Source organism: Dermacentor andersoni, chromosome 2 (assembly GCF_023375885.2).
Source record: "Dermacentor andersoni chromosome 2, qqDerAnde1_hic_scaffold, whole genome shotgun sequence".
Taxonomy (NCBI): domain Eukaryota; kingdom Metazoa; phylum Arthropoda; class Arachnida; order Ixodida; family Ixodidae; genus Dermacentor; species Dermacentor andersoni.
In genome coordinates this window covers 181,433,327-181,459,833 of record NC_092815.1, presented here as the reverse complement: position 1 = coordinate 181,459,833, position 26,507 = coordinate 181,433,327, and positions in this window count along the sequence as shown.

Below are 26,507 nucleotides of genomic sequence, written 5' to 3'. Positions count from 1 at the left end.
ACGCATGATAATGTCGCTCCATCGGTCACTAAGCTTGAGTGCTTAATAGCATTGAGTCCAGAAGTGATAAACGGAGTTCCGTCACGTGAAAGTTCACCGAAGCTGACTTGTCTTGAAACTTGACGGTTGCGAAGAAAAACCCAAAATCCTTCACCACTTGCTCCGAGTAGTTCTGGATGATTAAATGGGATTGAAGCAGGCGGGTATGAGATGACTGCCTCTTGGGACACTTGGGACATGGATAAGTGCGTCTTGTAATTCCGATATTCATCACCGACACAACCGCTCAGGTCAACAATCAACTGTAGAGTCATGTTGTTCACCTTTACAGGAACGCAGAAAAGTCATAGGGCGCCGACAGCGTCTTCAATGTGTAAAGTGATCGCTGACTTGACATTTGAGCTCCTTAGCTCTCAGAAGCTCCCGTCAGACGACTCTGAAGGCAAAAAAGAAGATTCAAACGAGCCCGAAGATTCAATGACGCACTCCTCAGGTACAGCTTGGAGTGAAGACTTATGAACGACTGAATGTGAGCACGAAGGCTTGGAGTCATGGGTGTTAGGTGTTTCCGAGAAAGCATGGGAACTGGGTACATCGGTCATTCGGTTTTGAAGGTGCCAGCACTGAACAACACAGTTCAGTTGCACACCTATCAGGCGAAAGAACATGTTGGCCGGGCACCGCAGCCCGATGTAAAACTAGTGCCTGAATAGAATCCTCATATCCTGTGAAACACTCAGTAGTCGGTGGTCCGAGTACTCTCTTGCATTTTCAGCTCGTTGACTGGTCCCAATGTACTATCCGAGGAACGGTACAGTTGGAAGAAATGTCCCTTCTTGCCACACGTGTGGCAGAACTTGTGGCCGGCAGGACAACACGGAAAATTCGCCCATTGCTGCGGCGAGCCGCACACGAAGCAGCCGTAGGGCCGAGCCGACGGCGCGGAGGCCGAGGAGGCGCCCGGTAGCCTTCTACCCTGACGGGAAGGCCCACCTCCTCGCTGTCGGCGTACGTTATCTCGGCGCGGTCGGTGATCAAAATTGGTCTGTTGGCCTCCATCTTGAAGTGAACCCGGGCAGGGAGGGTAACCGCCATCTTGGACTGGAAGAATGCGGGGAAGACCGCCATCTTGAAATGCAATCGGGTGGGGAAGGTAACCGCCATTTTGAAGGTCCCGAGGAAGACGAGACTGGTCGCGGCCGCCATCTTGTGGCTGACGACGCTGTGAAACTTGTAGAACACCGTGCCTCTCCATTATTTTATCGATGCGTTCCTCTTCCTGTAAAATTTCCATTGCTTTCTTGACGGTAAAGCTCTCGCCGAGTTGGATGAACCGGCGGCGAAGTTGATGCGACTGCATGTAAAGGATCTGACCTTGAACCATGAGATCGGTAGAGGTGCCAAATTTGCACAATTTGGCGAGCAGTTGCACATCTTGAGTTAATAACGTAGTCGGCTCCGCAGGACTTTGTACTCTCCGCTTGAAATGGACGCGGCTGCAAAATTCGTCTTATTCTGCACAAAAGTGCTTGATATACGTCAACTGCCACAGAGTCCCCTGTTCCTTCGTCGGCCTCAGTCACCCTGGATGAGGTTGTAGTAAATGCTGCCGCCTTCCACCTCCAGCGCGTTGAGGAGGAGCGCTTTCTTGTGGTCCGGCGTAATGGTCTTGGCGGCGGCGTTGACGTACGCCGGCAAAACACGTAGCCATTTTAGCCAAGGAATGGCTGGTACGCCGTGACATGACAAGAAGCGTGGGGGGTGGGGGTGATTGCCACGTTGATGTTGCAGAAGTAGCAGGCAGGAGTCAGGCCGTCGCAGAAAGTTCAGGAATACTGCTTGAAATAAGGGCAGGACAAGTGGAAGATGCCGTGAAGAATACAGTTGACAGGCGTAACTCACATGTAGGCTCGATGCGTGGAGATTATGCTCGTCGCCAAAATGTTACGTCGGCGTGGCTGCCATGATCGCCACGCCGGGCACGTTAGGCACGCCGAGACGGCGGCCTGAAGAAGGAGACACGGAGACGCAGACGGGGACCGAGGCAAAGAGAGTATTGAAAGTGCGGCGCCTTAAATAAGCTCCGCGCCGATGCGTCAGCGCCCCCTTAGGGCGAGTAAGTTGCGGTTTCGAAACCGAAACCCCGATGTAACAGTATTGTAGAACGCGTCACGGAATGCTTTAATTGACTTGTAACCTCACAGAAAAATTATTACCGACTGCTACTGCTCAGCCAATAAACTCTTATATGAATGCTAGTTCACCCCACTCTCAGGAAGATGGAGAAATTTCTTCCACCAGTCACATAAAGCAAGCCAGGCCTGTTCTAGGTTCTTCAAACAAGGTCACTACTAGCTCAGACAACTCTGATTATTAGGATACCTCAAACGTGGAAATTGACGTGAGGGCACAGAAAAGTGGGTGTTCTCCCCTGGAAGTTAATACTTCACAGTCACTTTGTAAACCTAATAAAATTGCTCTCAGGAGTCAAACCGAAATGTAATATTTTAGAGGAGTCTTGCCTCTGCGCTGCTCTCCTCACCGGAAGCTAGAGGAGGGTGCTGCAGTGGAAATGCAGATCAATATCCGCTGCTTCTAATGATTTATTGTTCCATCTTCTCAAATTTCTCCAGATGTAATATTACTGCAAGAAATTTGGTTATTCCCTGAAAAATTATTTTGTTTGCGCAATTTTGGGTCCTTTCGCCTAGATCTCCGCTCTAGAGGTGGGGACTTGTTAATTATGGCTTCTAGCAAGTTTTGCCACAGGGCAAATATATCACTCCAGCTGATGTCTCCCGAATGTGAAAAAAGAGCAGTAGGAATTATTCTCCCTGGCAGTAGTCCTTTCTCATTGGTCAATTTGTACTCTCCTTCCGGTGTGCAGAATACATGCCCACTAGACTCAGTTTTGGCAAAATCCGGTAAACAGATAGTGTCGGCTGGTGACTTCAACTCACATCATGTATCATGGGGACCAAGACAACATCAGTGTGGAAAGCATATATGGGACTGGGCAAAAACTGATACGTTTTCGTGTCAAAATTTGGGTTCAGTTACATTTCTTCGTGAACCGTTTAGATCTATTCTGTATCTTACAATTTTGGGCCCAGGCCTTTCCATATCCACATCGGAAACGGCGGATGGTGAGTCAAACAGTATTCATTTTCCAGTTGTGTTTGAAGTGGGAGGTCCGCAGTCCACCGTGGAGGCTCAAATCCACTCTTTTGTGGATTACCAGAAATATAAAGAATGCTTGCAGACCACTTTCAATTCAACTGAAAATTGTTTATTGGACGCTGATGATATTTGCTCAATCTGAGATACTTCGCGCAAAAAGGTCAGAGTTCCAGGTAAAGGCACGCAAAGACACAGTTTCTGCAAATTAGTGGAATGACGATTGTTTGCGGGACTACTAGTGACGTAAAGCTGCATGGAAACAACTCATGCATAACCGATCTCCGAAAAAAATGGAACTAGAAATTTTTGGCTACAGCATTTACAAGAACGGTATCTAAGGCAAAAGATGACTAAAATGTCCGTCATTTGAAATTTATTTCCAAATCAAATAGTAAGCATGCAATTTTTGATTTTTAAGATCCCAAAAAATGATTTCGCCCCCTTGAACTTGGAGTCAGAAGTTTAACTACCAGTGAAAAAGCTGAATCTCTAGATGTAATTGCGAGAGGGTTGGAGACCCGATTCGCTACCTCTCCTCCGTCCTTTTCTCAGAGCCAGGGCACATCAGAAGATTTCAAAGAGATTTTCATGCAAGATTGTCCCAAGCTGTTTTATGTTTACCACCTGCAGCCCACCGATGGACTCACTACTAAGATGAATAAATTTCTCTTTGACATCGCTCCTAACGGCTTGTTAGCTGCCGTAAATTAGTTTATACAAGATGCATGGATCCCTTCTGCGTGGAGAATCGCGCAGGTGATTCCACTGCTGGAAGACTGAACCAAAGAGCATGTACCAGACAATATTCGGCCTATTTCTCTAAATCAAATTTTTGAAAATTAATCGAAAGATTATTATACGCGTGTATGATCAAGTTTGTGACCGCAAGATAATAATTGGGCACCTGCTAAATTGGGTTTAGACTTGCTATGTCAATTTGGTGCGCACACGTCAACCTAGAGAGCCGAGTTATATTGGCTCGTTACCAAAAACAATGTGCAGCTCTAATTACACTAGACATTTCTAAAGCATACGATAGTGTGTAATACCGTATGTTATAAAGAGGATGCATGATATTGGATTGGCTGAATAATTCGTAAAGTGGACTGCTGAGTTCTTGCAGGGCAGGGAGTTTTGCTTTGTACAAAGTTGAATTGCATCGGGAAAACTCAAATAGGCGGGGTTCCCCAAGGCGCAGTTCTATCCCTGATGTTGTTTACCATCTTATTCAGTTCCATTCCCCATCATCAAAATGTAAGCACGTACGTTTACGCGGACGATATTGCGTTTTTTTGCTTCGACAAGTGATAGTCAGCCACTGTACGAGCGCTTACACGAATACTTATGCAAGCTAGAAGCATGGCTGGACAGTATTCGCTTGTCCATTAATGTAAATAAGAGTGCCGTTCTTGTCTTTCCTCTGCAAGACCCTGTAATTATATCCCTTTCATACCGCATTCCACTAATCCACAAGTCGAAAAAGTCAAGTACCTTTCAATTATTTATGATGGAAATGTTAATTGGCGTCATCATACTCAACATACTCGTATAACTTCAGAAGCTTCGCGTGTGATGGGGATATTAAGAAGGATAAGTAATAATTGATAGGGCATGCGCATAGACACACTCATAATGATTTACCGCATTTATATCCGACCTATACTAGATTTTTGCTGTATGTTATTCTCCGGCGCCTCAGCTTATAAGCTATGTCCACCAGCTTTCCTGGAACGGGAAGCGTTTCGCTTATGTCTGAGGCTACCAAATTTTGTAGCAAACGCTGTGCTCTACAAGGAATCAGGAATACCTTCCCTTGAAATGAGATTTAAAATACTCGCCGTTCAAATATTCATAAGGCTCCATGAATACCCACTAAGAAGGTCCCAGTCAACATTTATCAATCAACCAGCCTAATTTCTTGGATTTTTATGGCCCCGGTTTCACACGTCACAAGTGATTATAACCCAACCGTTATTGCGTCCGTTAGATGCCCATATTAAAGATGCAGTCACAGTAAACAGTAACTCAAAGTGAGGAAAAGGTCAGAGTTGGAATTTTTTCATCGTGATAGGATTGGTCGTTTTCTATTTCGCTTCCAGACATCACTCCAATATTCCTAGCGGGATTCTGAGCTGTTGTCCTAGCTTTCTGTAAGCTTGAAGCTTCCAGGAACACCGCGGTAATAATAACAGACTCTTTATCGCTGTGCAGCTCACTCACTGCTCTCGGCGTCACGCACATAATAAAACCTTTGTACTCACTGGCTCCAAGTCATTTGCGAAGTTTACAATTTATATGGGTACCTGAGCATCATAGCATATATATGAAGGAAGCGGCAGACAGCTTGGCCAAGGCCCTGTGTTCACATTTATTCCAACGACGGGTTTTACCCCGTCTGTCTGGTTTAGAAGATACATCCTTTTATCATGAAAATCAAATTTAACACCATCCTGGAACTACACCACTTATAAATAATTCCCTTGGAGCATGGAATTTTGCAAACGCAGACAGATGGAAGTGACGTTAACGAGAATGTCGAGTCCCAACCCTAAATTTATACATGCACCGATCTGGTCTGGCAATTTCCCCTTTGTTATATTTTTGCAACTCATTGGAAACAATTTAACACTATTTACTGGAATGCTTGTGTTTCTGCTCCCTTAAAGAAAGACATCGGAAATTACAGTGCCACAGCGCGACCTGGCATTGAACACTCCGGTACTGCTGTCTTTCGGAGCGTCTGTGCTTGGGCACTCCCCCAGGAATGTATGCATCGCCATAGAAAAATTCATTATTGAATCAAACCTATTTCATAGTTGACCGTATTATTAATTTCATTCCACCTTTGCTGCCTCGTTTACATTATATATACCTTTTTTGAATGACTGTCTACTGTAGCGTTTTAAATTTTCCTTCTTTCATTAAATCATCAAAATTATAAGTTTTTAATTTGATTCGCTTAAGACATATGTAGAATCTGCCCGACTCTTGGCCGATCCCCGTGAGTGGGTATGCGCCAAGCGTGTCATCATCATCATTATCATCATCATCATCAGGTTGTGCTCTAGCGCGCAATGATATGGTTTCTTTCACATCTTCCTGTCCTGCTGAGAATTCTGTGAACATCTCTAGGTAGGGGAATGTGTTCCCCGCAGACATTCAGTGATAAAACGTTGAAATTTGTCAACAGCGGTACATATAATGATGTGAAATCTGCTATTAACTCATTAACTTCGCCTGATAAGGCAGAGCGCGCGGAACAGGTTTTAATATTTTTGATTGACGCAACAGTTCACATTCACTATAAGAGCTTCTACGAGAAACAAAAGCGGTTCCCCGTGGTGGACTGAAGAAAGTGAAAGGGCATATCGTTTTGGGAAAGCTGCGTGAAAGCGCCTTCTTCATAACCAGAGCCCCCTAAATTGGTTTAACTACAAATTTTATGCGGCCTCCTCTTGGCGGACAACTGCGAAAGCTAAGGATGATTATAACGCTAATGCAAGCACTTACCTATGTGGCCAAAAAAAAAAAAGAAAACAGGAAACACTTACACATTCATGTAGCACAACAAGAAGCCTTCTGTGAGCCATATTTTGAACTCCGTTGTACCGACTGACCTCAATAGAAGCTAAGACTAATTGTGATTGCCTAGCACGTGGCCTTGAATGGCGATTACAGGCACAGTGCTCACATGTGCTCAGGATGCCGACACAGTGCAATGACTTTGGAGAGGCGAACTCGTGGGAAATTCTGGCTGTCGTAGCCTGTATGAGATCAGCAGCTGCGGGTTACGGCGGTATATCTGTTAGCATGCTCAAAATATTGGCAAATAACTTTACGGGAGAGTTGCTAAATATTGTGAACCATTTTCTTTGAGGAATCATGGCTACCTGACGAGTGGAAGATAGGTAAAATTATCTTGCTCCTAAATAACGCTGGAAAAGGGCTCGATTCTGATAACACTAGACCAATCACTGTAATTTCTAATATGGCAAAATTAATTGAAATAGTTGTTTATTATCGTGTATTGGAGCACTTTCCTAAAATAATGAACTAAGCCCCGCTCAGACTGGATTTCGCAGTGGTTGTTCTACTTGAGCCGCGCATATAGATTTAGAAAACGAGATACGGTCAGCTAGAAGAAAATTAGATGTTAAGGCCCTCGTAACATTAGATGCTGCAAAAGCTTATGACAGGGTAGAGTACATCATTCTGCTGAATAAACTTGCTGCCTTAAACCCTCCATCGTATATCATCGCTTAGATCAAGGATTTCTTGGGCGTAAGAAAATTTTTCTGCACAGATGCAGAGCATCATCCTGAGTGGTTCTCCCAGACCAGAGCTGTACCTCAGGGTTGAGTGATTTGCCCACTATTGTTTAATATGCTGCAACAGATATCCCAATTATACAGGATGTCAAGCTGTACGTGTATGCGGATGACATTGCATTCTTCGCTTGAGCTAAAGATTTTCAGATGCCTCACCAAAAGTTGCAAGCATATATAAATCTTCTTCTGCTCTGGCTGAATAACTTGCGCATGGTCCTCAACATTAACAGAAGTGCCCTTCTTGTATTTCCTACGCATCAATCGGTTTCCTTAGCCCTTGTGTATCAGAATTCCGCAGGTTGACACTACAAGGCACTTGGACGCCATTTATGATCCTGACCTAGATCGGTGTCCACATAAAAAAAAAAAGTTGGGAGAAAAAGGGAAATCGCTCTTGGTCGGTTGACTAGAATATGCAACAGGAAAATCGGTATGCGTGTGGATACTCTACTTTACATTTCTCGCGATTAGCGAGACCCGTTTTGGAATTTGGTTGTGCGCTCATATCTGGCTGTCCAAATTATAGGTTACAGCCTTTATTCATGATAGAGAGACGGGCCCCTCATCAATGTCTTGGAGTTCGTAATTATGTTGCGAACTCTGCTGTACATTTTCTTCGAGAGCTACGATCGGTGCAGCAGCGACGTGATGCTCCCGGGCTTAAGACCAGCCTTGTACGTGCAACGTGTGCTCTCAGGACTTATGCTTTCTCGCACTCCCTTCCACCACCACCATCGCCAGTTCTTCTGCACTGGAGTTTTGTACTGATGGGCGATAACATGCCAACTGATATAAGTGGCGCGACATCAACTCACGCGGCGGCGTCGCTTCGTGACTGAATTATAGGTCAAGATGCCCACCTTCCGATTGGCTCCACTGTGCTTTACGCTGATGCAAGCATTCAGGACTGTGAAACAACCATTGCAACTTGTTGCCCTTGCGCATCTGCCCTTAATAAGACGACCCGGTTGCAAATCTAAAAGCCTCCTTCCTCCTTTCGTGCTGAGCTCCTTGCTGTTCGAGAAGCGCTGTGCTCTGTGGCCGCCTTTCCCATGGTCCTCACAGCCTGCATCGTTATCCGCACTGATGCCCTCCAGACGACGCGGCTTCTTCGACAGGTCAGTCGCAGCCCTTAAATATGTCAACAGATCGATCTTCTGGCGGCACGCATCCCGCAGCCAATATCTATCGAGTGGATCCCATGCGACCTTCTAAGCTTCCAAAGCCGTGCAGATTCTGCGATCCGTCTAGCGACCTCTCCATCGTCACTGCCTCAGCTCTTTCACATAGATGAGGCCCCCCTCCTGTTAACAAGAAAGAAGCACCTCCGGCGCCGCACACGTGCTCTCATACCTGCATGTGCGGTAACCTTCACCTGCGGTCGTACCCGGGCAGAGGAGGTTGCGCTTCGGAGGATCTGGGTCGGGTTTGCTGTCTCCTGCCGTGAATCGGAAGCGGCCGCACTTTCGCCGTTATATCCTCGCCTTGGGGGTCCACTTTGCAAGTCGCGAAATACTGAAGCCGACATCCACCACCTGCCGACGAGGCTCCGGCACCTCGCAGCAGCGGGACTTTCGCCGAAAATCCGAGTGATTACACTGCTTGGACGCAGGGACAGCATTATCGATCCCTCTTCGACTTCATTACATCAGCAAATCTTTTTTCATTCACATAATCATCCTTATTCACCCCATCCCAAACCCCTGTATGCCCTGAGGCATTTAGCCTCGTATCAAAAAAAAAAAAAAAAAAAACTCTGTGCTCTATTCAGAAGCAATCATGCAAGATTTAGCATCGAGATTTCCGCTCCTAATGCTAAAAGCTTTTCTTAGAGCATACCAACTTGTTCCCCGGAGAAATCATCCGGTGTTTCTCGCACAATTGGCTATATGTTTTTATTCTACGTGACGAAGATGCAAGCTCCCCCAAATGATGTTTACGCACAGTCATTTAGGAACTATAAATGTTAACCTGCGATCAGTATAATGTGTCACTTCAATAAAAAGATATAATACTTTTAAATTTGATAACGCCTTTCCCAAAGAATGCGAAATTCAAAGCCAAACAGACGCTATTCGGGCTGTTGAATGAGTATCTGGAAGGTTTTCCCTCATAGAATGTGGTGTCTACGGACGCCTGACAAAAAGATGAGAAATCAGCAATAGGTATTCGCTTTCAAACATAATCATGGATCTTTGCTATTCGTTTTCCCGATTACACTTAAGTTTGTGTGGCCGAATGCATGACCATATGCTTGGCCGCATACAAAATTTCAGAAAATATGTCGCGCCTAATATTCCTCGCTGACTGCCCATCGGTTGTTATGTCAATAGAGAGCACAAATAATTCACTACTGCACCGATCGCTACACTTTTTATTCTATATATTATGTTAAATCAATTCTCAAATCAATTCGGGTTTTCTGGATACCTGGACATTGTGGACTAGCACCTAATGAGATGGTAGACAGCTTGGCAAAGGCAGCGCTTGATGAGCCAGCAAGTTTTTGTATAGCCAGCCTTACTGTGCTGGCGATAACAAGATCCCGAAAGCGACAAGAAGTCCTAGATAGAAAAATAGCCCCTCCTTTTTGGATGGACTACGAACACTTGGTAACCTCCCGGAATGTCGGGACTAGTCCCTCTCGGCAATGCCTCTCGGAAGTTTCCATTACACTATTACGATGTCGAATACCCCAAGTAAATCTGTACATGAGTAGGTGTGGGTTTGCACCACCGAACCTTAATGCATCATGTGGGGATATAGAATTACTCGACCATTTCCTCTTATATTGCCGAAAATATAATTCCGAAGTAAGACCTACTTGAAGTAGCCCCTATCACGTATGAGCCTCCCTCTCTCGGTGATGAACATGCTATCTTTTGGCGGCAAGTACCCTTGACCGAGGCCGAAAGGAAGTGTGTCAGATTGTACACAAGTACATCACCGCGACTGAGAGACTGTCTTGTTAAGCACATTTCCCTCATTATTAACACTGAATCGCGTTAATTTCCTAACATATCATCTCGTCAAAATTGGCATGACCACTATTCAAAAATCGGAAACAGAAAAAAAATTATATTTACTTTTTAATAAATATGGATAGTACAGATATATAAATTAACAGGAAGCAAGAACTTCATATTATGTTTCCAGTGAGAGCTATGGCCAGTCCACCCTCGTGGGATTGTGCCAGAATTTCAACGTAGAAGAAGAAGAAGACGTAGTGCTCTACATCCACAACTGCTATTGCACTTGACAAAATGAGTGTACCTGTGAGGTTGGCCAGCGATGGACTTACCCCCTTCGCGGCAGGGCCTCAAGCAGATAAGAATGCCTTCTGCACTCGTCCATTGATTGCGGCGTCGACAGCCTCCGTCGCAGTGGCCATTGTGGTCTTGGCCGTCATCAGCTTCAATGGCGGACTGCAACGCGCTTCCGTAATCCGGGTGCCCAGCTGCTGCGCACTTGAAACACAGGCGATGTACCAACAGCTAAACTTCTCTTCGAGCCCCTGCACCCACTTCTACCATCGCGTATGCGATTCCTACGGCGACGATTCCACATATCCCGCCATCACTGCTTTCAAGTATTACACGAAAAGGGAACTCTACGAGGCGCCTGCGCACCCAGCAGGCAAGGCTATTTACGATTTATTCCAGTCTTGTCTGAAAGCCACAGTCAATGCACACAACCTCGGTGGCTCTACTGCGGCCACGTACATTAGCGTGCTACGAGCCGACGCGGCTATGCACGCACAAAGCAAGCAGGAGATCCTCGCATTTATTCTCAGAATGACGGTCAAGTACAACATATGGGCGCACCCTATCCTTGCCATATACGGTCGTGGTGGCTACCCCGAATTTCTTTTCTTCACCGGCATCACCAGGAAGAAGGAGTTCTTGGCTGTTGTCATGGGAAACGCCAGGCTACAGCTGGAGCCAGCTCTAGCTACAAGGTACGTCCACATGCGTCGAGATTGCCTGGAAAAGATTAATGAGATCTTCAGGATGAATGTCACATTAGATGTGATAGAACAACTCGAAAAGGAACTGGACATGGAAAACACAGGACTTCGCGTTTCCAGCATTTCTATTGTGGAGGAAATTGCGCCTCCCCTTACCATGCGTGACTGGAATTCAATAGCGCGGAACGTCACCGGCGATGACCTACCAGCCGAGATCTACCATGCGACGCCAGACGCGCTTCAGAAGATATTCTCAATTGTTCTAAATATAAAGCGCAAGTCGACAATGCTCGTTTTTCTCATTTTCAAAGCTGTTGACACTTTCCTTGGCGAGCATATGAAGAAAAGTATGCGTTACAGTTCAAAAGCGGGCGTGTTTCTGTTTTGTGAGCGAGTGCTCCTCGACTATGAAATTCTTACCCTGGTCGGCTCGCTCGAGCGAATGAAAAAAGGTCTAGATCACGATGCTGTTTTTCGCCGAATGTTCAGGAATATCACCGAAATGATTTTGAAGAAAATCGCCGCAGTTATGCCACCAAAGGATCGGCAAGATATCTCTACTTATCTCAAGTCTTTGAAGCTGCTGTTGCCCAGCGAGGTCTTCCTGTTGAACACGCCTATCCCTAATTTAACCGGTGATTACGTCAAAACCCGAATAGCTCTGTTCAGTTCAGGTTGGGGCTCTATGTCGTACAAACAAGCACCTGGAGTAACGCAGCAAATGTTGGATGCTGCAAGATCAAGTGTGATCTGGGTGTTCGACAGGACGGTAGTAGTCCCGTTTTTGTACTACGGTGCACTGAGCATCAGCAAGATAGTAGAGCCCACGCTGATCATGTCCGCTATAGGAGTGAAGATTGCCGACGGGATCTGGAACCATATATTTCGTTATCACAAATGGAGTGGTGAAGCAAGCAAGATGATTGATAACCTTGCGGTCTGCCAGCGCAATATTAGTCTCCTGACCAAACATAATGTATTGCGATGGCCACTCCTGAGTATCGAGGTACCGATGGAACTGTCCAGGGGTCCTCACTGGTTCGACATGTTTCAAACAGCTTCATCGTGGACCACGTCTCGAAGCCGTTTGTTCTTTTACTTGCTCGTTCATCATCACTACTGTACCGGTGGTGTATACTGGATTAAAAAACGCGCGAGGGAGGTCATGTACATCACTTCAGCGACAGAAGATTTCCGGCGGGCATTCCAGTGCTCCCAACTGAATGCTTCAACTGCGGTGTGTTCCTTCGGTGCTATGAAATGACGCTGAGCAACCGTACGCACTTTAGTGAGCGCACTTGCTTAACGCATGGTTTTCTTATAAGGACCACGTATGAAGGCAAATAAATTAGCCTTTCAACGTATTTCGTGCATCATTTTTTACAGCTTCAGCTATGTTGAAATCAAGTCTCGTGGCAGCAGCCCTAGGTGCTCTAATTATTTCGTAGAATTCACGATGTATGAAAATTTTCTCACCACCTGTATACTTATGGTGTAGAAAACATGTCTCGGTATCGTAAAGTTTGTTAGTATAGAAAGATTCAGGCATTACGAATCCAACGCTTAACTGATCGAGTCATAGAGAAATTACTTATTCTAAATCGAGGTTTTAATGCGAAATCTTACCACGTTCTATTAACTAAGTTCTTCTATTCATTGTTAAAAAAACAGCTAGTAGAAGCAAGTTTTGAAACAATAGCTATACTTTTCACAAGCTTTCATTCTACTACAAAAATATGCTTAAATACCACGAGCTTTACTTAGTTATCCTTTTTTGTGTGTGCATGGTATGGTATGAAAAACTTTATTCAAATCCTTCAGGTCGAGCTAGACTCCTAGCCCGAAGCGGGCCGTTCCCACGTCGGGACCGAAAGGCCTAGACTTTGGGCCGTATCGTGGGCCAGATGGACTACCCATGTCTGTTCTTCTAGTTCGGGGCTACGGAGAGCTGCGCCCCAACGCTCTTTGGTGTTGTCTTTGCCGCTGTGTGACATGGAGTACCATCAGAGCATGTGTTCTTGTTACTCTACCGCATTTTTTTAGGGGGGGGGGGGGCGGAAGTAGGGTAATTTATGGTGATGTGAGTGGTTTTCTTTTTACCATAATGCTAAAAGTAATTGTTTCAAAGGAAATGAAAATTTTGCAGATGGAACTCGCTTGTTGGAGTTTGTGATGCATGAGTGTAGTGTGACGGCTTGGTTTTGCGGTGCAAGCATCGTAGTCGTCGGTGATTTTTTTTCCTTCTGGCAGCTGCGTCTGACGTTAATCGCGGAATTGCTTGACTTCGCTTTATTGTTTTCAAGGCACTTGACTCTAGACAAGTCTTACATTTTATTGGTATCATGCGTGCATCTATTTTCCAATCTATAATTCCAAGGGCGCATTGGTGCCCACCAAGCAGCAATACAATTAGTTGGCAGTAGCGCTCTATTGTGTTCATCTTTTCTGTGTGGTGTCCACTTGGCGTGCAACATCTTTACTTCTGAAGCTCACCAACTGTCCCAATGTCATGGCCTTTGCCTCTGATGTTTTCAGCCTGCTTAGCCTGCGGCTTGCATTGTACATTGAGCAGTTCTTTCACGATGCAGAGGCTCACTGTAGTGAAGTGGACCGACATAAGCCAAAGCGAGAAGCGTTTGGAGCGTGTTCGAAATATGCGACCAACGATAGGGAGGAACTTAATGGCCGCTTAAAATGACAAAGCGTCTCCATCATTACAAAAGATTGTGGGGTTTCACGTGCCAAAATCATCATGGATCATCTGATTACGAGGCACCGCATAGAGGTACCCCGGAATAACCTGGACCATCTTAGGTTCTTTAACGTGCACCTCAATCTAAGTACACGCGTGTTCTCGCATTTTGCAATCATCAAAAGTCCGCCGCCATGGTCGGGAAAAAGCATTACATGGCAAAGGAGAAAGGCACGAACATTCCATCCCGAGTGTGGATATTTACCAGAGTTCGTAACAAGAGTGAAGGAACTGCATGCGATAGAATGAAGGCTTTTAAAAAGCCTTCGATAGATTTCGTGTATTGGGAAAGGAGGGCGCGTATTCACGCAGTGTTTTTACACTATCGAATTGTTAGCAGAGGAAAATTTCTGCCAATCTTGATGTTGGGCATGTTAAAAGAGAAGGCGGCTGGTCAATGGCAAAGAACACTCACAAAGGAAACACTGAGTGAGTTCCGCTCCAGATCTCTAGCACTTCAGAAGGGAGTGGGGACAAACGCTGTCAAATGTGAATTTGAAAACAACAACAACAACAACAACAACAACAACAACAACAACAACAACAACAGCAACAACAAGAACAAGAACAAACGCAATGAAAACGACGACGACGACGGCGAAAATACAAACATGACCAAGAAAGGGAATCCTACACACACAAATACGCCAACAAAAATGAGTCAAGTTTTTTTTCGTCAGTTTATTTCATGACATGCAGTATAATCATAAAAAGGCTCGGTCCTTTTTTTTCTTCTCTAGAACACGAAAGCTATCCAGAATGACAGATATCTGGAGTTTCTCATATCATCACTATGACTGTTTTGCACTGATGCTACAGGCGCTTTCTTTTCCTCCTTCATTACCAACCTCAGCTACGTGCTTTTGGGTGTATTGCTCTAAAAAAAAAAGAAAGAAAAATAACTCACTGGGACGCAGTACACATTACGGCTCTTCTTTTTTAAGAAACTCTGCAGGCACATGGGAATCCAAGGAACTCGCCCTTGAAAACAGCGAACCTGTTATAATAGCGAGTAGGAAGAATTCTCTGTCGCTCAGTTTTTCCAAAAGTAAACTTCGTTAGCAGGCACAACGCAGCACGTTCGTCAATAAGTACGCGAGCAAGTAATAGTAGGTGCTCCTCAAAACGCGACAGATGTTTTAGTTCTTTCTTCAGCGGCTTCTACAACAGAGATATTGTCTTTTACCAACTGTGCTTATTGGGAACTGCATACCATTGCGACTATTATGCAATGAACGTGTTATCGCACACGATGTCACAAGAAGCTGGTGTAGAAACTTGCTTTGTTGTCTTATTGAGCTTCCTCTCACGATTAAGCTCCTCTCTTTGTTGCCTCGGCACTTACTTACTGATCAAACTTATTTCGCGTTTGTGTGCCTAGAAATAATGAAGCCTTAGTGTTACCTTAACCATTTGTGGAGGCCTTCATGTTTCTCGATACAAACGGAGCAAAAGAAAGTTTTGAAACTATGCAGACGCGCCGCAATCGAGGGAGAAAGGCGAATGGTACTTTTCTTTCTTCTTTCAGCCATTGTTTCTCGTCCTTTGTTGCAGCTGCTCTTGCTTAGCGCAGTTTTAAGGACGTTAACTAAGCCATCAGCAACACATTTCTTGGACTGTTGTTTCCTCTTGTCGTTGCTACCTGCTGCTGGTAAGTTGCCAGACGATACAATACGCAAGGCATTTTCGACAAGGTTGCATCGAAGACATGGCACAGACACAGAAATGTTCTTCACACCCTCACATCCTGCTTAAAGGGCTTCGTTCACTGCACTGGTGCTACTAGACTGTCAAGGCAAAAATAAAGATGTGGGAAATTTTTTTATGTTGTTGTCAGAATGCGTCATCCAAATTCTTCACGTTTTCGTCGAGCGCTAAAAGAACCCACACTGCCACACGCTCGAAGTTCACTGCTGGTCGCGTCTAGATACTCAGCGCCGTTCCAAGTAGGATGGAAGACTTTGTCACGGCTGCAGCGGCCGTTTTGCTGGATTCCTTGCGTGTCACACTCAGAAAGACTTGCTCCAGTGACGTGTGAACGATGCAGAAATACTGCAGCTTGAACCGCTTTTTGGTCTTCGCCATGAGAGTGAACATCTCGCTGCAAGGCATGTGAATCTTGGATACCGGCGAACCCTGCAGACGAGGCTTGAATAATTTACCTACAACTTATTTTTTATTTTGCATTTCCTTTTGTCGTTTTCTCAAAAACGTCTGCACTGCCATAAACAATCTTGTTACAAGTAAATAATTATGTCCGGAAAGTATGTCGTTGTTAGATCGCGTGGATGAGTAGTAGTAACCCATCATATTCTTAGCGTCTTTCTTTACTTTGTAAATATTGTACCAACGGGATGCATATTCATACAATATATGCAATAGATAGCACGGGCCCTATAACGTAAAACTTTTCCAATATGTTTCTATTCCAATCTCCTGACGTCAGATTTGCGTAACCGCCGACACAACCAACGGGCGGTCACCCGCATGGTTGTCTGAACAGACCAATCAAACGCTCTCCTCGTTCATAGGAGGTCACTTTTGTTTGCTTGAAAAACGAATAACATTGCCTACACTGAGCGGCTTGTCGTATCTAATTGGCTGACAAGAGGCGAGGAGAACGCTCAAGTGGAGAGGGATTCACTGGGGCAGAGCCAGTCTACTGAAAATCGATAACCGGATTAAGAGAGTGGTGCCGGCGTCTGCGATTGGTCGGCTTTCCCCTACTTAGCTTGTGGTGGCTGGTCGAAAATCACGGCGGCATGCAACGGAAGCTTAAGAGTGACGCTAAAACTGACCCTCAGCAAAGAAGAGTTGGCAGAATGAGGTGGTAAACGTGCCGAAAGGGCTCGAAAACGTTACACGGCCACGCAAGAAGTTTTATTTTACGCAAATACACCCATACTCTCTGGCAGGTGCGAGTAGCCAGCGTCTCAGCGATCGGCGGCAGCCATCTTTTATTCCTTTCGGAACGGGACAGCCTGCGCTTATTCAGAAGAAAATTCAGTTTTGCTCGGCATATTAATGCATCTTTATCGCGTACCCATCACTTTGCGGTGAGTTTGTGCGGTTTTGGGACGTCGCGTGACAGGCAGGTGAAGTGGGTGGAGCCCGAAAGCTTTTTACCAATAGCCGAGGGCTAATGGCGAAAAGGGGTCGAATCCGAAATAACTGTCTTTCTTTTTTCTGTCAAATCATGCATAATCAGTGTGTACATATCATATCAGATGGGGAGGTATCGCAGTTTTCGTGACGTCGCGTGACAGAAAGGGGAAGTGGGCGTGGTCGAAAAACATTTTTGACCAATCGTGGAGGGCTCATAGCGGAAATGGAATAGAAAAGTTTGGAATAGCTTTACGTTATAGCGCCCTAATACACACGCAGCGTCTAATAGCCTTTACGTTGTGATGTTTGTTGTAGGTTATTTTGTTTTGTTTTACATTACAGCGCTTTGCAAATCCTGTGTGCCTGAGGGCGTGATCAAAGTGGTATTGTTGACACTCATCGAAATTACCTTATCTCTTCTGTTTGAAGCAGTTTCTCGCAAAATGTCATGTGAAGCCTTCAAGGTTGTGTTTGGTTTCATCACATTGCGTTGTAATTTACCGCGAAAGCACAGCCGAAAGGCCGGATTCCCTAGTGTGCATACCATATGTCCGCCGTGTGTAAGACGCTGTGCGCAGGGCTCGAACTGTGTTCAAGCGCCTGTACACACTGGTAAACGCATTCCCGAAAACAAAGAAACCGCACACCCAGAGATGAACAAAGTGGCGTCGTTTCCAAGGTTGCCTGCTCTAACTGTGATGCCAGCAACATCGGCGAGAAGGGGCGGCGACGTCTCACTCGCCTCAAGAAACACTTAAGGTACGCTGCGAAAGCAACGCATGCCACACGTGGAAAAACGCAACTGGTTTATCACTGCTCGACAATAGGACACATATTCGATTTCGTGACGTAGCCACATTATCATGGGAACACCGACGGGGTCCAATGAATTTGTGGTATCACGGTTTAACCGTCGAAATTGATCTGCATGCAAGTCAAACCGAGGCCCATGCGGGTCGTTTACGACAGTATCTTACATAAATAAGATCTATAGTCCCATTTGTTGCCATTTGTGTACTTCAGATGTCACCCGCATAAGTGGAGAAACGTCTACGTTATTGGTATACTTGAGTATTCAGTAAAGCCAGTGAAAAAAATTGAGAACAAAAACTTTGCAGTGTGTTGCCATTTACATTGCATTATATTCAGAAGAAACTCTTTGTATGCTTGCTCAAGTTGCGCTCACGTTATGGGAACGGCGGCTGCAGTCGTACAAAATTGGGCATTCAAGACCTGCTTAGGGAATTGCCATATGCGGACATTTTAACTTCAAAGTTTATTGTAAGCTATTATGCACCGTTATTGTAAAACAGAATAATGTCTTTATGTGAAACCGAATGTTATCCCTAGATGTAGTAAGACTGAAAAACATTTTTAATGCCAGAATTATGAACATATAGATGATGAGAATGTGTAGCCAATTCGCTGTAATGGTACCAAGAAGCGCTACTGGAACTAAACGAGAAAATTCGTGTTCCCGGAAATAGAAAACAACACTAAATTCTGCGCGTTTTAATGCTGCTTGTTGGTGATTTCATTCATTGTAAATTTTTCATTTCACACAAAAAAGTGAAGGGCTACAAACAGAAGGGTGGTCATGCGGTAGTTTTTTTTTTTTTTTTTGTTTAGCATTGTCACGAAGCCTTGAAATCGGAATACAAGAACCATTCCGCAGCTTTCGTCAAGCAATCTAAAACGGCTCTGCGATGACATGGCAGAGCAGAAAAAATACTGCTGCCTACTAAAAGGAGCAATGAGTTATGAGATAACAGTTAGGAGCTCCGAAATGTGACAAAGACGACCGTATCACAGAGGAAATAAAATCATAACATGGCAGTTATACTAGGTATCCCACATGCATGAAAGTGGTAAAAATGCCGGAGAATGTCCGTGAATGATGTTGTCTTCATTTGGACGGAAACAGGAATGTTTTTGCCAGCGAAATTCATGGCCCATATACCTGTGCGCAGACAGTACGATGGATACCTTTGCGCACCTCCGAATCGAGCTAATGTAGTCGACGATTCGCTTTCTCGAGATGATTCCAATTCCGGAAAAGGGCTCTTCCAGAGGGAGCATCCTCAACATGCCGCTTAGCGACACACACAAGGACAGCTTGCGCCGGTTTGCAGCGCTGCACATGTATGTAGATGAAACGCATGCATTAGTTATCCATGAAAATCGTAGCAGTCTCTGTTATACGTACTGTGCCATTCTGCATGAGCACGGTTGAGGTGAAACAGCTAGCCCGTACACCTAATGAACGTTAAGAAATGGACCGCACATCACTGCCGTACCTGTGGCAGCGAACATTGTGCGTGACAGTGCACATGTGAACGAGCGCGGAAGCAATACGTGTCCGTTGTCGCACGTGCAGTTGAAGCAGCGCAAGAGACCACGTCGGCAGGGGCAGATGGGGCTGAGAAGCGGAGCGAGGAAGGCGGCTTGGCTTGGGTCTGACGTCAACGTTCGAGTGGCCGACAGCTGTCGGAGAGAGATAGCCAGGTGCCAACGTGCGAGGCAGCGACACGTCTTCCACTTCCGTCGCCCAGCAGACGCACAATAGTCTGCGAGAGAGCGCTGGTCATCTCTCCTAGAACACTGAGCCTTACAGTGAGGCCACCGCGTGTACTTCGTGCAACACAAAAATGTGGAATTGTCGGGCCCGTGCAAACGCTGCGTAGGAATGTGTCGCATTGCTTTCATATGTCGAATGTTTGTGTGCTTGTAGTTACGTTCACTTTTTTATTGCGAAGGCATTATATGCCCCATTAGGCAAAAATCCGGCGTTGTAGACGGCGGCGTGACCGAATGATGGTACCAAAAATGGCCGTAGGCAAAGAGCAAAACCAGATAAAAAGTATACTGGAATTGACGTCAGATTTCTCAGCGAGGTTCCTGTAAACCAAGTAAATTAATACCTTTAAAAAGAAGATTGTACCAGGCGACAACTTTCTGTGGCAGCACGGCCAAGGCTTTGGAGCCGAAGCGCACTTGTTTTACTGCGCCCCAGATGTAGTCCCCGAATGAAAAGATGTGTAGTCTATCCAGGGTAAATGAAAATTTACCAGCGACTCTGGTTTTTTATGCATATTATTTATTAAATAGTCGATAAAAATGTTGCTGAGTACAGCTTCCATGCTCCAGTCCATGCTCTTTCAGGTTTTGTGGTTTTCCGGCGTCCGTAGCTAATGCCGAGGAAGCCTTGCCGTAGCTCATTTCGATCACCTTCAACGATGGCGTTCTCCGTGTTGCAGCTCGTCGACGTCGGCTGCGGAGGAAAGTCCGCCACTTCTCGTAATTACACCGGCTTTGCAGCCGTGGCATGAGTTTTCAAACCAAAAGCTGTCCACACAGCTCAAGGAACTGGGGCACAACGTCCACAAGCATGCGAGAGCCGCATAACGGACGATCAACGAGTTCACTCGTGTTAACGAACGCAGTGTCTTCCATATTAAGCTCGACGTAAACAGCGGCATCCTGAAGTCTTAATCGCAAGCGCCGTCGTCGGCCAGCCGTAAATGCCGGTGCGAGAACCGCGAGGACAAGGCTGCGACTTCGTGCCAGCTTCTACATCGCAGTTCTGCGAAGAAAAGTGCAACAGTTCTTTCTGCGAAATGAAATTCTGACCGCGGCACGATCCGCTCAAGAGTTGACCAGTGGTCACTGACATGAATACGCCTAAAATGAGCGTGCAAACGATGCAAAAGCTGCCTAATGATATCGGCTTTTCCATTCGCAAACTGAAGAGAAATTATGCGCTCTTCGAGAGACGCGACTTCATCGTGTGGCGACGGCAGTACCTGCGTACCATACGAGAAGTTCGCACTGAAAAACTGTAGAGTCGGTACATTTTATGTTTTGTAGCGTGTACATGAATAAGTACTTCGTTTTATTCTCCCAGCTATTTATATTATTAAGAAATTGGTCACGACACGGAACAGACGCGAAGCACGTTTGGCTGCAATTACGTGGAATCGTAGAGGAGGCGCCTTCGCATCCAGCTCAATACTATTCAGTGAAGGCATGGTAGCGTCCAACCTTCCGGCGCTCGCGATCGAAACTAACACAAGCGTTCTTGCAGGCCAGTTCTGTACATGCGTTATTTCTGAGAAACACCCACTAAAGTGGAAGTTACAAATGGCTCTGATTTTTGCAGCTTCACGTCATGCATCATCGCATTTAGACGGTAGCAATGCCACTCGCAGCACTCACCCGGCCAGCGTTTTTATGATTCATTAAATGATATCATAGTAGTGATATCAATGATAAAAGTCTAAATATTTTAAGGTAGTTTGTCGTGTGCGTATCATGGCCACGCACGCTTATATCGCCTTCCGTTTCTCTACCACGGGTGCGCTTTAAAACCACGGCGCTGCAGTTTGCTTTCCTTTCCTTCCTTCTTCTCCGCCCTTAAACTAGCTCTCTTAACTACTACACGCAGAGACAAAGCAACAGCGCGCGCATTAGATCCCATAGATGAGATGAAAATTTACAATTATTATTAGGGTTATAATTATATTCGAGTGCGGAGTGCTGTGCTATCGTTTGTTAACGAAGCTTTCCCTCGAGTCTAAATATTTTAAGGCGGTTTGTCCTGTGCGTATCATGGCCACGCACGCTTATATCGCCTTCCGTTTCTCTACCACGGTTGCGCTTTAAAACCACGGCGCTGCAGTTTTGCTTCCCTTTCCTTCCTTCTTCTCCGCCCTTAAACTGGCTCTCTTAACTACTACACGCAGAGACAAAGCAACAGCGCGCGCATGCGATCCCATAGATGAGATGAATATATATATATATATATATATATATATATATATAGAGAGAGAGAGAGAGAGAGAGAGAGAGAGAGAGAACTATCAGTCATAGCTCTCGTAGTATAGCCCTCTGGGCCGTTTCCTTTTTTTTTCTTTCGAAAGTAGTCCTATTAGGGTTATTATAATTACACGAAGGTATTTCGCCCTCGTCAGCAGCAGTCCTTGAGATAGTTACTCTGGCGGCTAGCTTCCCACGCTATGCGTGCCGCCACCGCACCTGGTTAAGCTTCTCCTAGACGCTAGAGTTATACTATGTCCGCGCAACCTTGAGCGATCGGAAAGCGCGTTTCCCCCTCTTGGCCGGCAGGGACGGGAGGCTTTGTTCCGGCAGCAGAGCCCTCTACGTTTCAGTAAGGTGCCTGGTGGTGGTCTCGTTCGGACGATGCCCTCTCGGTGAGCGCATATTTCCCCTCATCTTTGAAGATGTTGAATACTTACAAGCATTTATCTCGCAAACCATATTTATTTGAAGGAAATTTTCCACGTCTCAATAATTGCTCTCGTCGTATTCGAGTGCTGATTGCCGTGTTATAGTTTGTTAACGAAGCCTTCCCTCAAGTCTAAATATTTTAAGGCAGTTTGTCGGGTGCGTGCCATGGCCACGTACGCTTATATCGCCTTCCGTTTCTCTACCACGGGTGCGCTTTAAAACCACGGCGCTGCAATTTTGCTTCAGAGACTTTCCTTTCCTTCCTTCTTCGCCTCCCTTAAACTGGCTCTCTTAACTACTACACGCAGAGACAAAGCAACAGCGCGCGTATTAGATCCCATAGATGGGATGAAAATTTACAATTATTATTAGGGTTATAATTATATCCGAGTGCTGATTGCTGTGCTATCGTTTGTTAACGAAGCTTTCCCTCAAGTCTAAATATTTTAAGGCGGTTTGTCCTGTGCGTATCATGGCCACGCACGCTTATATCGCCTTCCGTTTCTCTACCACGGTTGCGCTTTAAAACCACGGCGCTGCAGTTTTGCTTCCCTTTCCTTCCTTCTTCTCCGCCCTTAAACTGTCTCTCTTAACTACTACACGCAGAGACAAAGCAACAGCGCGCGCATGCGATCCCATAGATGAGATGAATATATATATAGAAAACTATCAGTCATAGCTCTCGTAGTATAGCCCTCTGGGCCGTTTCCTTTTTTTCTTTCGAAAGTAGTCCTATTAGGGTTATTATAATTACACGAAGGTATTGCGCCCTCGTCAGCAGCAGTCCTTGAGATAGTTACACTGGCGGCTAGCTTCCCACGCTATTCGTGCCGCCACCGCACCTGGTTAAGCTTCTCCTAGACGCTAGCGTTATACCATGTCCGCGCAACCTTGAGCGATCGGAAAGCGCCTTTCCCCCTCTTGGCCGGCGGGGACGGGAGGCTTTGTTCCGGTCGCAGGGCCCTCCACGTCTCAGTAAGGTGCCTGGTGGTGGTCTTGTTCGGACGATGCCCTCTCGGTGAGCGCATATTTCCCCTCATCTTTTAAGAGGTTCAATACTTACAAGCATTTGTCTCACAAACCATATTTATTTCAAGGAAATTTTCCACGTCTCAATAATTGCTCTCGTCGTATTCGAGTGGTGATTGCCGTGTTATAGTTTGTTAACGAAGCTTTCCCTCAAGTCTAAATATTTTTAGGCAGTTTTTGTAGCCTCTAATGCCGCTTGAGTTCGCTCTTCTCCTCGGGCAGCCATTTTTCCAAGAAAGTATGCCTATCGCGGACAACATCAGTCCCTTTCCATGTAAGTTTGAGGCTCGGAGCAGGAGCTGTGGCGCTTGAAAATAGCCTGGGGCCTGACGAACCAACCGACTGAGCTATCTTTCCGGGCAACATCCAAGGGTCACGAGTTCGAATCACTTGTTATGTTCCTTTTTTCCCCCTTTTTCTTTCTTCCTTTTCTTTCTTTTTAATGTCTTTTCTTTAATTTTATCACTGTACGGGAACCTTCCTAAAATAAAAAAAAGAAAGATATATATCTTCAATTATGTATGGCCACACATGTGCAGGTCATAAATACCAGGTTCTCTAGCCGAGTGCCATCCGTGCGGTATAACCGAGCTCAGATTGGTCCACCTTGACTGATCAAATAGGGCACCACTGTACGTTCAATGAGGCGTACAACTCCTGCGGGACCGCCTTGGTTACTCAGCGGCTATGGTGTTAGACTGCTGAGCACGAGGTCGCGGGATCGGATCCCGGCCACGGCGGCCGCATTTCGATGGGGGCGAAATGCGAAAACACCCGTGTACTTAGATTTAGGTGCACGTTAAAGAACCCCAGGTGGTCGAAATATCCGGAGTCCTCCACTACGGCGTGCCTCATAATCAGAAAGTAGTTTTGTCACGTAAAATCCCATAATTTAATTTTTAATATAACTCCAGCGGGGACGGTAGAGTATCCGCCTCCCGTGCAAGAGGACCGTGATTCAAATCCCGTGCCGCACAATTCTCCACCGGAAAATACCAGAAAAAAAAAAACCGTGTGTTGAGAAAATTGCACGAACAGGCCTGGAGTGCGGCCTGATCCCGGTGACTAGAACCGGTAACGCACTCTCTCACCAGAGCAGGATTGGCCACCCTGGTGCAGTACTTGGCCACAACCTCCTATATAAACACAACAATAAAACCCCGGCCCTCAGTCCCCAGCAGCTGCGAAGCAACTGACCACGGCGGCGGTCAGACCTGCGACGCTGCAGAGGGTGCTAAGAATCCCTGGCTCCGGACAGGCCGCCATTGGAATACGAACCTGGCAACATTTAACGATAGAACGTTATCTAGTGAGGCGAGTCTAGCAGTGCTATTGGAGGAATTAGAGGGCAGTAAATGGGATATAATAGGGCTCAGTGAAGTTAGGAGGCCAAAAGAAGCATATACAGTGCTAAAGAGCGGGCACGTCCTGTGCTACCGGGGCTTAGCAGAGAGACGAGAACTAGGAGTCGGATTCCTGATTAATAAGAACATAGCTGGTAACATACAGGAATTCTATAGCATTAACGAGAGGGTGGCATGTCTTGTTGTGAAACTTAATAAGAGGTACAAAATGAAGGTTGTACAGGTCTACGACCCTACATCTAGTCACGATGACCAGGAAGTCGAAAGCTTCTATGAAGACGTGGAATCGGCGATGGGTAAAGTCAAAACAAAATACAGTATACTGATGGGCAATTTCAATGCCAGGGTAGGCAAGAAGCAGGCCGGAGACAAGTCAGTGGGGGAATATGGCATAGGCTCTAGGAATAGCAGAGGAGAGTTATTAGTAGTGTTTGCAGAACAGAATAATATGCGGATAATGAATACCTTTTTCCGCAAGCGGGTTAGCCGTAAGTGGACGTGGAGGAGCCCGAATGGTGAGACTAGAAATGAAATCGACTTCATACTCTGCGCGAACCCTGGCATCATACAAGATGTAGACGTGCTCGGCAAGGTACGCTGCAGTGACCATAGGATGGTAAGAATTCGAATTAGCCTTGACTTGAGGAGGGAACGGAAGAAACTGGTACATAAGAAACCAATCAATGAGTTAGCGGTAAGAGGGAAACTAGAGGAATTCCGGATCAAGCTACAGAACAGGTATTCGGCTTTAACCCAGGAAGAGGACCATAGTGTTGAAGCAATGAATGACAATCTTATGGGCATCATTAGGGAGTGCGCAATAGAAGTCGGTGGTAACGCCGTTAAACAGGAAACCAGTAAGCTTTCGCAGGAGACGAAAGATCTGATCAAGAAACGCCAATGTATGAAAGCCTCTAACCCTACAGCTAGAACAGAACTGGCAGAACTATCGAAGTTAATCAACAAGCATAAGACAGCGGACATAAGAAACTATAATATGGATAGAATTGAACAGGCTCTCAGGAACGGAGGAAGCCTAAAACCAGTAAAGAAGAAATTAGGAATAGGCAAGAATCAGATGTGTGCGTTAAGAGACAAAGCCGGCAATAACGTTACTAATATGGATGAGAGAGTTCAAGTGGCTGAAGAATTTTATAGAGATTTATACAGCACCAGTAACACCCACGACGATAAGGTGAGAGAGAATAGTCTAGAGGAACTTGAAATTCCACAAGTAACACCGGAAGAGGTAAAGAACGCTTTGGGAGCTATGCAAAGGGGGAAGGCAGCTGGGGAGCATCAGGTAACAGATGATTTGTTGAAGGATGGTGGGAACACTGTCCTAGAAAGATTGGCCGCCCTATATACACAATGCCTCATGACCTCGAACGTACCGGAATCTTGGAAGAACGCTAACATAATCCTAATCCATAAGAAAGGGGACGACAAAGACTTGAAAAATTATAGACCGATCAGCTTGCTGTCCGTTGCCTACAAAGTATTCACTAAGGTAATCGCAAATAGAATCAGGAATA